The sequence below is a fragment of the Alligator mississippiensis genome, chromosome 1 (genome assembly GCF_030867095.1).
Source record: "Alligator mississippiensis isolate rAllMis1 chromosome 1, rAllMis1, whole genome shotgun sequence".
In the NCBI taxonomy this organism is placed as follows: domain Eukaryota; kingdom Metazoa; phylum Chordata; order Crocodylia; family Alligatoridae; genus Alligator; species Alligator mississippiensis.
The window spans coordinates 234,020,014-234,032,084 of record NC_081824.1 but is presented as its reverse complement, the minus strand read 5'-3'; positions in this window follow the sequence as shown (position 1 = coordinate 234,032,084).

Genomic DNA, 12,071 nt, shown 5'->3' with positions numbered 1-12,071 from the left:
TTTTTCCAGGACTTCACTCTTTCTGATCTCCTGGTTTCTTGACTCAACTTGCTCCTAGACCCTGCTCTTGGATTGACCTGCTGGCTTCCTGACACAGTTCGATCTCAGATTCCACTCACTCGCCCCACCCTGGTTGGCACCTCAATCCTCAAGTGACCCATACCAGGCCATTTGTATCCTGACATGACAGTTGCTAAGAGCACTGGCTTGGGCCATGAAAGACCCGGACTCAATTTCCTTCCATGATAGGGACTTCCTGTGAGACCCTGGGCCTGTCCCTTAGGTCCTCTGGCCCTCAGCTCTGTGGAGTTAACAAGTGGTACACTACAGCCCTACCACATGGGAAAAGTGTAAGGACAGCCTCCCTCCTGACATCAAGGTTCACAGATATACCAGTTGCTGAGGCACCTGTTTATGTGGACTGATAGCCACTGGGAGGGAGTTGGAGTTCACCTGCTTCTCTCAGCTCCCAGTCACCACCAAGACTAACTGAATTCAAAACAGGATGGGTGAAAACCTTCACATCCCATCTCCCTGAGCAATACCGAAGGCAGCTGGTTCAGAAGTGTGTTTACCAGATTGCCTTTATTATTACCTGCCAAACCCTGAACTCTTCACTGTTCCTGGCCTCAATTTCCTATTAGTTTAAACTTGAGAAGTGTCATTTCTGTATTGTTAATGCATTGGACAGCGCCACGCTGATGCCACTTCATTCTTCTCACTGAATTTACAACCTCATTCCCAAAGGAGCCAAAACCTGTTAACAATCAAAGATGTTTTCAGACTCTTAGATGGCTTATTAATGGTCTGGGGAAGCTGAGAGATGAAGCAGGCAGGTAAGATTGGAGAATAAAATATGAGTCACCACATCTGCATGGCAAATTTACCGTTGCTGAGAATAGTGCCTTCAAACACATTGCTGCCCCATGCAGGGTGTCTCTTAAACATGAAGTAGCGTAGCCTGCTCTGTGTCCTGAAGGCTAATTAGCTTAGGGACAAGCTAATTGGTCCTGTCACTTAGCAGTGCTAATTACCCATTCATGGTACTGAATGGATGTCGCTTACATTGTTTCTGGTTTCCAAGGCATCTCCCTGGGGCAGTGCAGTGCATTTGAGTTCACCGTTGTTGAGCACAGTAAGCTTGGTAGCAATGTTTGCATCTTCCTGCTGAAACCCTGGAAGGATCTTGCACAAAGAAGACAGTTGAAGCAGCCAGTACTCATAGATCCATGTTGTGATGCAGTGCCTTGCTGTTTGCAGCAAGCTCCCACTAGCAAAGACCCATGCCTCTTGTACTGACATGTGTAAAAAGGTTAGGTTCTCATCCAGAGTGAGTTAAAAGGACCAGCATATCAGTGCTTTCTAGCTTTACATGGAAGAGAGGACATTTCTTCCCCATTTCTCTAACTCACCTGGCCTCATTGCAGTCAATAGGAGTTTTGCCATTAGGTTTAATGGGCCAAGATGTTACCTTGTGATGCTTTGGGCTGCTTCAGTTTTTCTGTTTAGCCAAGTAGCTATCCAAGAACTTGACAGAGGCACTTAGGCCTATCAATTCAGCATATTAGTACCATCTAGTGGATGCCAAGGTAACAGTCCATTTAAATACTATAGAACTGGGTATTGAATAAATAGGCTTTTTGTTTCTGAGATTTGCCTGCACTGTTTGCAGTTGATGTCAGACCAGAATTTTTGTACAAAAGTTATCCATTCACTAGGGCCTACTCGGCTAGCAAAAAGGAACAGGTGACAGCAGCACAGTTGGCATATCCATGCTATTTTCATGGAGGCAGGAGGGGTAGCAGTTGCAGCAAAGACAAGCTAGTATGAGTTTCACTACACACTAGCAACCAGAATACATACTCAGCAGCCCTAGATAACCTGCACTCAAACTTCAAGGATACTGACACTTTGTAGAGTGGTTACACCCTAAGCCAGTGGTCCCTAACCCATTGCTTGCAGGTGGTATAGTTTGTTTGCAGGCTCCAGCATAGCTTGCAGTAATTGGAAATTTTGCTTCCCACAGATGCATGCTTTTCAAGGTGACAGGGAGAGGAAAGCATACTAAATTAATGTGGAAGTGTTGTCACATGCTAAGTGTGCCTACCTCCCAGGAGTTCACAAGGTGAAAATGCTGATGTTATTGTTCCACAATAAACTTGTGCTGCAGACTATAAATAAGCTGCTTGAGGCAAAATTCCTGGCTAGGAACTTGTCACTGCCATGAATGACACAACATACATTACCAAGGGACCACTCAGCATCTCTTCTGCTGTCAGTGGGCCTTACCCAAAGCACTAGGGAGTAACTTTAGAGAGAAGCTTGACTTTTATAAGCCATCTGGAAAAGGTGAATGCCAGGATTGGCTTTGTCTAAAAACCCACAGGCAGAAAGGAAGGTGCTGATATCTCCACATTTTGAACAGTAACTTTAGCATAGATATGCTGAATGTTGCATATCAGCATGGGCAGGCAGCTCAGAAATCATATATGTGGATGTTCAGCTTGATGCCACCATGAAAATCATAATTAGACCATTACAGTTACCATTTGTTCAATGGTAGTCTGTTTTGGCACATGTACCTCCACTGAAAATCCATACACACACACACGCCCATCTGAATTTACAACCTCACAAGAACCTTCTGAATCTTTCAAGGATGTTCTTAGCCATCTCATAAGTGGTTCTCTTCCATGTAAAGCTAGAAAGCACTGGTGTGCTTGTCCTTTTAACTCACTCTGGATGAGAACCTAACCTTTTTATATGTCAGTACTAGAGGTATGGGTCTCTACTAGTTGGAGCTTGCTGCAAACAGCTGTTCTCATAAGCTAAAAGTCTTAGAGCATCTTTACTTAATCCTGAGATGCACCTAAAAGATTTTTGGAATAACCCTTTTGCTGAGCCTCCCCTGATAGGAACTTCCACACTTTAGCTTACCCAGAAAACAATAGTCTGCACTGAAACATTTCAGAGCACTGCATGACAGGCACACTCAGAGGATCATAAGAAAATAGGGCTAAAAGGGACCTCATGATGTCATCTACTTCAGCCACCTGCTTAAGGCAGGATCATCCCTAACTAAATCATCCCCATCCAGTGTCTGTCTAACCTGCTCATGGAAATTTCCAGGGATGGAGAGTCAACAACCTCTCTAAGTAGCCTGTTTCAATGCTTAAACTCACTTCATAGTGAGAAAACTCTTCCTAATCTCCAACCTAAATTTATTTAGCTTCAGTTTAAAGCCATTGCTCCTAGTTTTGTCTCCTATGGCCAACAAGAATAGTTTATCTTCATCCTCTTCATAATCACCCTTCAGGTATTTAAAGACTATTTTCAAATCTCCCCCCTCCCCCCCCCCCGTCTCCTCTTCTAAATAAGCCTAGTTTTTTCCCCTTTTCCTCATATGTCATGTTTTCCAGGCCCCTGATCAATTGCGTTGCTCTCCACTAGATTCTTTCTAATCTGTCCACATCTTTGTTGAAGTGTACGGCACAAGACTGGACACAGATCTGGTCTCTTACACCTCTGGAGAATACGAGATAATGTACAACACGACTGGACACCAGCAGCAAATGCAAGTCAGTGCTTGAAAAACATTACAGACTTTCTATGAAAACTTAAAAACATGGACCACCTTCCCAGCACCATCCTCATAGCCATCATGGATGTTACCATCTTATATACCAACATCCCACACCAGGATGGCATCCAAGCCTGCTGTACATACCTACAAGAGCAAGATGACAACTCGGAGTACAGACCCAAAGATATTACTGACCTTATAAACTTCATCTTCACACACAACAATTTCACTTTTAATAACCAACACTTCCTCCAGACCATGGGCACAGCTATGGGCACCAAAATTGCCCCACAGTATGCCAACCTTTTTATGAGCCATCTGGAAGAAGAATTCCTCAAGGGCTATACCATCAAACCCTTGCTATACTTAAGATATATCAATGACATCTTCATCATTTGGCCTGAAAACCTGCAATCTCTGATTGAGTTCCTTCAGAAATTCAACAATCATCCCCCCTCCATCTGCCTATCTCATGAATACTCCAGCACTAACATCTTCTTTTTAGACACAATGATCAGTATCCAGAATGGTAAAATACAGACCACGTTATACAAGGAACTCACAGACCAACATACACATCTGCACAAAACCAGCAATCACCCTAAACACACCAAGAAAGATGTGATATACAGCCAAGCCCTCAGATACCACTGAATTTGCACTGAGGAGAACATCTGGGATTGCCACCTCACTAATCTTAGAAAGGTTTTCACTCAACAAGGGCACTCATTCAAGAAGATAGATTCCATATTTGAAAGAGCCACCCGGATACCATGAGAAGAATTGCTGCAGTACAGAAGGAAAGCTCCCACAAATCACATACGGCTGGTTATGACATATCACTTCTCCCTCGAACCTATACAAAAAATTCTCAAACAATTGCAACCCATACTAGAAGGAGACCCAACTCTTAAAGAGATCTTCCCAGAACCACCCATCCTAGACTTCAAACAAACACCAAACCTTGCTAACCTCTGTCGGGACCGAGGGCGGTCTGAGGCTATGGCCAGTAGCCGGGACTGTCAGGTGGGGTTTTTCCACGACGGAGTAGAGTTAGGCATGGAAGCGTATTGGTTTTACAAAGAAAGCTTTACTTACACTGCCGATGGTCACAGTGCAGGAAAGAAACTTGCTTGAGTTGCAGTTGCACACAAACAAACACAAGTGAGATCTCTTCCGAACCGAACCGAGATGAGTCGTTGATATACAACTCCACGAGTGCTTCACATGGGGGTATGTCAAATTTTCCACTATGACGGGGAGTGGCTAAAAGCTGATCAGGCCTCTCTGTCCTCCTCCAAGACACACGCGGAGTTTGCTAGGCTCCACAGCGTGCTCAGAGTTCCCCACGAGATGGTTGTGGAGTCTTCCAACTTGGGCGGAAACTGCTCTAACCTTTTATGCAGCTAGCGAGCCAATTGCTAGCCGCCATGTGGGAATAATTTAGAATTGACCAATAGTGGGACACTAATTTGCATGCACATGGTGGGAGCTCTTTGCACCGGGGTCTTCTCTCTGCCCCTGAGAAATCCACCGTGCAAAGAAAGCTCCATGTGGTGGGAAAATTCCAGTGTGCCGAGGCACCAAAAATCATTGGGTTATGACATGCCCCCTTGCCGATGGCACAGCTGGAATTTTAAACCACATGCGTGTTGTTTGAGTCGTTATGAGCTCTCTCGGCTGGTTCATAAGTTAAATGGTTAAACACAAATTCAGACAACAAAATAAGTTTGTCCTCTAAGGACTGAATCAGATAATAGCCGGCACTAACACACAGACACATAATTATGTTCATAACAAGAAATTCAACTATCAGGACTTCAGTAGGCGTCATGGCGAAGTCACAAGTCCAGTTCTCGCTTCTTTAATGATGTTCTCCGTCTCTCTCTCGGGACTTCCCTCCACCACACACTTTGAGTCCTGGACCTGTAAAAAAGAAAATCTTCAAAACGATAAATTAACCTATATTACAATATTTACATGGAACCGCGCGCGATAGGGCAGTCAGCAAGATTTGTCGCCGCTTCCCGCTTTTCACAGCACACAATACAGGTGCTCGGGCACAGCTCCGCTCTGGACGATTTTTCTCTTGCACGCTCGTGGATACAACCAACGCGGAAGTGGATGGCAAACACCGCGGGGTCTTATCCACGCTCAGCAAGACGAAAATGTCGATGACAACGTCGAGGAGTCTTCGTCTAGCTTGTCTGGATACTGAAAACCCAGTTCATAAGCCAGTTGCCATTGGCCTGCGTCTCCCAGGACTCAGAGCTGTCATTTGGTGAGCCCAGAATGGTTTATGAGGAACCCAAACATGATTCGCTCTTCGGGCGTTCTCTGTGGCAACGGTTGATGATCAGATTCGCTATGGCTTGTGCCCTGAGCTTCGATCGGGTATATAGTGGATCGATGCTCCCAGTCACTGGGTGTTTTTGACTTCATGAGGATGCGCAATTGTGAAAGCTGACGCAAAAGGTTGCTTGCAGGTTGACCAACCATTGGGTTGAGGAAAATCCGGATGACGATGGTGTTCTTTCCTCCATAGACCTCAACACAGGCTTTCACACTGTTTAAATTGATTGGAACTGTCCCAGGATTTCGCAGATAGCGGTGAGGCCACGGCCCTCTCTGCTGGGATGATGTCAGTCCCAGTACACATGCTCTGGGGTTCCAGGAGTAGTACGAGATCCCGACCATGGCCAGCAAAAGCTGCTCCACGCTGGCTTTCTCCGTCTGTCCATCATGCCATGCGTGAGATTCCCGACCGACTTGTCCTGCGGCAAGCGCCGGAAGCAGAATGGGCCAATGAACGTTGAATGTCACTGTGTTGATGTCGATGGCATGCCCTCCGCTCCACGAGGCCCACCAGATCAGGAAACTTGCTTCCTCCAAGTCCAGCAAGTCAGACCCAAATTCCACAACTAGGCGTCCCATCCATACGGCTAGGGTCTCTTCAGGTTTGATCTTTGACTTCTCGTACAGTTCCTGCAACTCAGTCCGAGTATGAGCACGGTAGGTGGTAGTACAAGCTGCACTCGATGGATCAGTTGCCTGGCAGGTCGGTGTCACAGGGCGAACTGCTGCTAGAGCCATTACTGATTCTGGTAGGAGGGGCGGATGCTCTTCTCCGCTCGATGCTCCCTCCCTGCGGCAAGAAGGCGGGGCCGCCGGAGGCGACGTCACTTCAGTGGGCGGGACTGCTGGATGGATTCTCGCTCAGTCTTTTGAAGCTCCGCCCATCTTTTCCGGCTCCTCCGCGTGGCTCCCTTCTTGCTCGGCACCATCTTGAAATGGCATCTCAAGATCCTCTCTCACAGCCGCATCTTTAGCTGCCTGAACGGTTGCGAGCAGCTGGGCTTTCAAACTTGCATTTTCCCGCATGAGAGTTGTCATAGCATGGACCATTGCACTTAAAATTTTTCCCCTGTCGTACTTCGGGGCTGCCCTTTCAGCTGCGGCGCGTCCTTCTGTCTCCAAACTCTCACGGAGATCGGACAGGAGCTCGCGGCTCCTCAATCTAGACAACACTGCTTGGGGAGTAAACTGGTCTTCCGTCTCCTGCACATATCGCAGGCAGCGGGTATACTTTGGGTCGAGGGTCGGGTCCACTGCACCCACCGGTTTCACTCGGACCGAGGATACGGTGCCCCCTTCCTCTTGGGATCTAAATAGGACCCGCTCTCCACCCATCACACACCCGAAAGCTCTGGGGTGAAGATGCACTACCTTCTCTTCTCCCTTTAGCAAAAAGTAGCCGCTGATGGGCCTTTCACCCGTTCCGCCCGCCTGATGGTAAGCAGTATGCACCTCTAATTCTTCGGCGTCTGTTACATGCCGTTTTCCACTGCGCCAAGGGCAGTTTTTCACTAGCTCTAACTCCGTTGTGTCTTCCCCGCATCCTGTTTGTGACGCCATGTCGGGACTGAGGGCGGTCTGAGGCTATGGCCAGTAGCCCGGACCGTCAGGTGGGGTTTTTCCACGACGGAGTGGAGTTAGGCATGGAAGCGTATTGGTTTTACAAAGAAAGCTTTACTTACACTGCCGATGGTCACAGTGCAGGAAAGAAACTTGCTTGAGTTGCAGTTGCACACAAACAAACACAAGTGAGATCTCTTCCGAACCGCACCGAACCGAGATGAGTCGTTGATGTACAACTCCACGAGCGCTTCACACGGGGGTACGTCAAATTTTCCACTATGACGGGGAGTGGCTAAAAGCTGATCAGGCCTTTATGTCCTCCTCCAAGACACACGCGGAGTTTGCTAGGCTCCACAGCGTGCTCAGAGTTCCCCACGAGATGGTTGTGGAGTCCTCCAACTTGGGCGGAAACTGCTCTAACCTTTTATACGGCTAGCGAGCCAATTGCTAGCTGCCACGTAGGAATAATTTAGAATTGACCAATAGTGGGACACTAATTTGCATGCATGTGGCGGGAGCTTTTTGCACCGGGGTCTTCTCTCTGCAGCTGAGAAATCCACCGTGCAAAGAAAGCTCCATGTGGCGGGAAAATTCCAATGTGCCGAGGCACTAAAAATCATTGGGTTATGACAACCGCATCATAGATTTCATAGATTTCATAGACATTAGGGCTGGAAGGGACCTCGGAAGATCATCGAATCCAGCCCCCTGCCCCAGGGGCAGGAAGTCAGCTGGGGTCAAAGGATCCCAGCAAGATAAATGTCCAAATGTCTCTTAAAGGAGTCCAGAGTAGGTGCTTGCACCACCTCTGGTGGCAGTCTGTTTCAGGCACTGGGGGCTTGGACAGTAAAAAAGTTTTTCCTTATGTCCAGCCTGAAACGGTCTTGGAGGAGTTTGTGACTGTTGGACCTTGTCATCCATTGGGGCACTCTGGTGAACAGGTGTTACCCCAGATCCTGATGCACACCCCTTATGTACTTATAGGCTGCCACCAGGTTCGCCCTGAGCCTGCACTTTTCCAGGCTGAAGAGTCCCATAGCTCTCAGCCTCTCATCATAGGGCCTGTTCTCCTGCTCTCTGATCATGTATGTAGCTTGCCTCTGGACTCTCTCAACCTTCTCCACATCCTTTTTAAATTGTGGAGCCCAGAATTGGATGCAGTACTCCAGCTGCGGCCTCACCAATGCCGAGTACAGTGGGAGGATGACATCCTGGGATTTGCTTGAGAAGCATATAGGGATGCAAGGCAGAATTTTGATCGCTTTACCAGCTGCGACATCGCATTGGTGGCTCATATTCATCTTGTGGTCAATCATGACCCCCAAGTCCCTTTCAGCCACAGTGCTAGCAAGCATAGCACTGCTGAGCCTATAAGTGTGCTGCAGGTTTTTTTCCCCAAGGTGGAGTACCTTGCATTTTTCAGTGTTGAATGCCATCAGGTTTTCTTCTGCCCATTTTCTGAGCCTGTCTAGGTTGGCCTGGATTACCAGCCTATCCTTAGGTGTGGATGCTTTACCTCAAAGTTTGGTGTCATTGGCGAACGTGGTCAGTCTCCTTCTGATACTAGTGTCTACATCATTAATAAAGATGTTAAAAAGTACAGGCTCAAGGACCCCTGGGGATTCATAGACTGTGTCTGAGGGGTCTGCAAAAGATTATTATGATCAATCAAATGTATGTGAATGCCCACACTTACAATTCAAAGGGGTCCACCTCTCCATCTGAAATTTCCAAAGGGGTCACCTCCATTCAAAAAATTTTAGGGGTCTAAAAGACAGCAGGGAAGGGGCTGGGGCTGTGTTGCCACAACAAGGATTGGGTCCCTCATGGCTCCCCCACCATCTGCCCCTGGCACGCCAACATTTTACAAGTCAAGGGTGCAGGTGTTTTTGGCACTGTGCCCAAAAACATTGCCAACCCCTAGGTTAGATGATAGTTTGTATGGAATGGTCAAATAGGGATAATCTTGGGGTTGGACTAGATGCTTTCTGGACATCCCTTCCAGCCCCACTTCTCTATGGGTGCTGACAGAAATGAACATTTTTTGCATAATTTGGCTCTTAAAAGCGCTGTACAGCCATGTCCTAACACATGCACACGGCTGCAGAGCGCTTCTAAAATGGCTGATCATGTAAAAAAGTAACTCTCATCTAATCAGGTAACAGATTAAGATGCTTTGCTTTAGAGCACCTTAGTGAACTTGTATACAGTTCCCTGTGAGGGTTAGCTGCAGCACTCCCTGTTTAGGTGACAGGCAGTGGGGGCAGGCAGGAGTGTCGGTGTCCCCCCTCTCGCAAGTGCTGGCCGGGGAGTGGGAGCATCAGGTGAAGCATTGCTGGCACTTCTGGGAGCACGGCTCCCAGGTCGGTGGTGTGATCAGCTGTAGGGGAATCCCCGCCCCCTGTTGCTGACTGGTTGCTGGGGGGCCACATGCAACTCAGATGGCACCAGTTGCCCATGGTTAGGTGTCATGCCCCTGGTCTGCCAAAGGGAGGAGGCAGAGAGTCTCCTCCCTGTCCGGCCATGTGGGGAGGAAGAGACCTCATGTGCGTTCCCACCCTCTGGGAAACAGCTAGATCTCTGAGCCAGTGGACATTCCCTGTTGGGTGGGGCAGGACTTGGGGGTGTGCCCCCTCCTTTCCAGTGGGGCACCAGGGATATTTTCTTGCTCTGCAGAGGGGGCAACTAGCCCCCACCCCCATCTTTGATTGCTGCCCAGCTGCACCCCCACCCTTTCCAGAGATGGTGTAGCAGCAGTTGGTGGCCTGGGGTTTCAGATGCCAGTTCCCATGCCACACAAGCCCTGGGGAAGGGCCAGACCTGGGCTGGGGGGCTCAGAACCCATACTCCAACCCACCTGTTGCTTCTTCAGCCAGGCACTAAAACTAATGAGAAGTAGCAGGCAGGTGGGCAGGAGGGGGCAGAGTTGGGGGATGGTGAGCCCCACTCCTGTACAGGCCAGGCTCGACTAGCCCTGCTGGCATCCTGGGGCGGATGGGGTGCCAGGAAATTGGCAAGAAGCACTGGGGACCCTCTCCCTAAACAGGTTGTGGGGAGAAAGTCAGAGTTGCCCTGCCCCAATGTGCTGTGGGTGGTGGGGCTCTGGGCAGATTATCTGCCCCCAGAGCTGGTGCCAGCAGGGACTGGGGATACTGTCCCTGGGTGGTGGGACCTGGCCAGGGCCCCCCAAGCCCCGATTGCTGGCTCCATTGCCCCTCCTGCCCACCTGCATAGAGGCAGGCAGGCAGCCAGTCAGTCAGTGGAGGAAGGGGTGGCTTCTGCTTCCCCAGAGTTAGTGCCAGTAGGCACCGGGCACCCTCTGTCTAAGGGGAGTGGATCTGGCTAGGACCCTCCCACCTGCACAGTTATAGCACCAAAGAAAATCTGGTGTCAGGGGCCCCTTTGGATGAGGAGGAGTTGATGGGACACCCAGGGTGTTGGCAGATGCCCAGGAAGGAGTTTCAGGGGACACAGTGGAAGAGCACAGCTGCTGGTGCCAGCCCCCGAGGAGACAAACACATTGCTGCTGGTCCCTGCTTCATCTCAGGATGTGGGAGTAGAGATCCATCAGCAGCTGGAAATCTGCTCTCAGGACATTTTCTTGCCCTTGAGTGAGACCACACTGAGGTGCAGGACCTGGGTCCCTGGGAGATGCCCTCCACCACATGGGAGCATCCCCCATCTCTGACCTGACCACAGCAGACTGTGGCCAAGCATATGGGCCCTGGTACAATGTTCCTCACAGTGGTCATGGCCTGAGTGACCCACCACCAACCTTCCCCACCATTCTCCTGGTGACTCAGACCCAGAAGAAGGACACCTGTCAGCCCTGGAGGGCATGGCTAGTCACAGCTCCACATAACCGGGAGGACCCAGGGCACAGGGTAGTACATGCGCTGGCCCAGGGGACAAGGGGAGGGATCAGGAGGAAAAGATTAGCAGTGGCAGCTGCAGCTGATTCCGGCCAACCCCATGGTCACACCAGAATCTCATCTGGTCAGGGTACAGGGTGAATTGGTCCCTCTGCCCATGCACTATGAAGCAGGCCAGACACCAAAGTGAAGTAAGGGTTCAGCATTGATCAGAGACTGGTCACCTCCCTCTTTCGATCGCCCTCCAAATCCCTCAGCACAGCAGAGCGGCCAATAGCCAGCCATCAGCCAGGATAGGCAATTAACAGTGCCTCCCACTCAATGGGAACAGAAATATGCCTAATTGTTGATACAATGCTTGCTAGTTCTTATGTCCATTGTGAGTTTGCATTGTGAGGAGCCAGCAGTGGCGTATCATGTGTCTCTGGCACCTGGGGGCCAATGCTTGCATTTACGCCCCCTGTCCACGGCCGGTCACGGAGCAGCGGAGGAGGAGGGGGCGTCCCCCAGCGGCCAAGCCCGGAAACACAGGAGGCAAAACCGGAAGTGCCACCAGGGGGCCAAGTACACCTTGGAGGGCCTGGCCAGCACCCTTCCCAGGCCAGCGCCCTGGGGCCTGGCCCACCCCCCTGCCCATCAGTATGCCACTGGGAGCCAGAACAGAACCAGTAGCACCAGCCAGCACTGGATAAGGCATT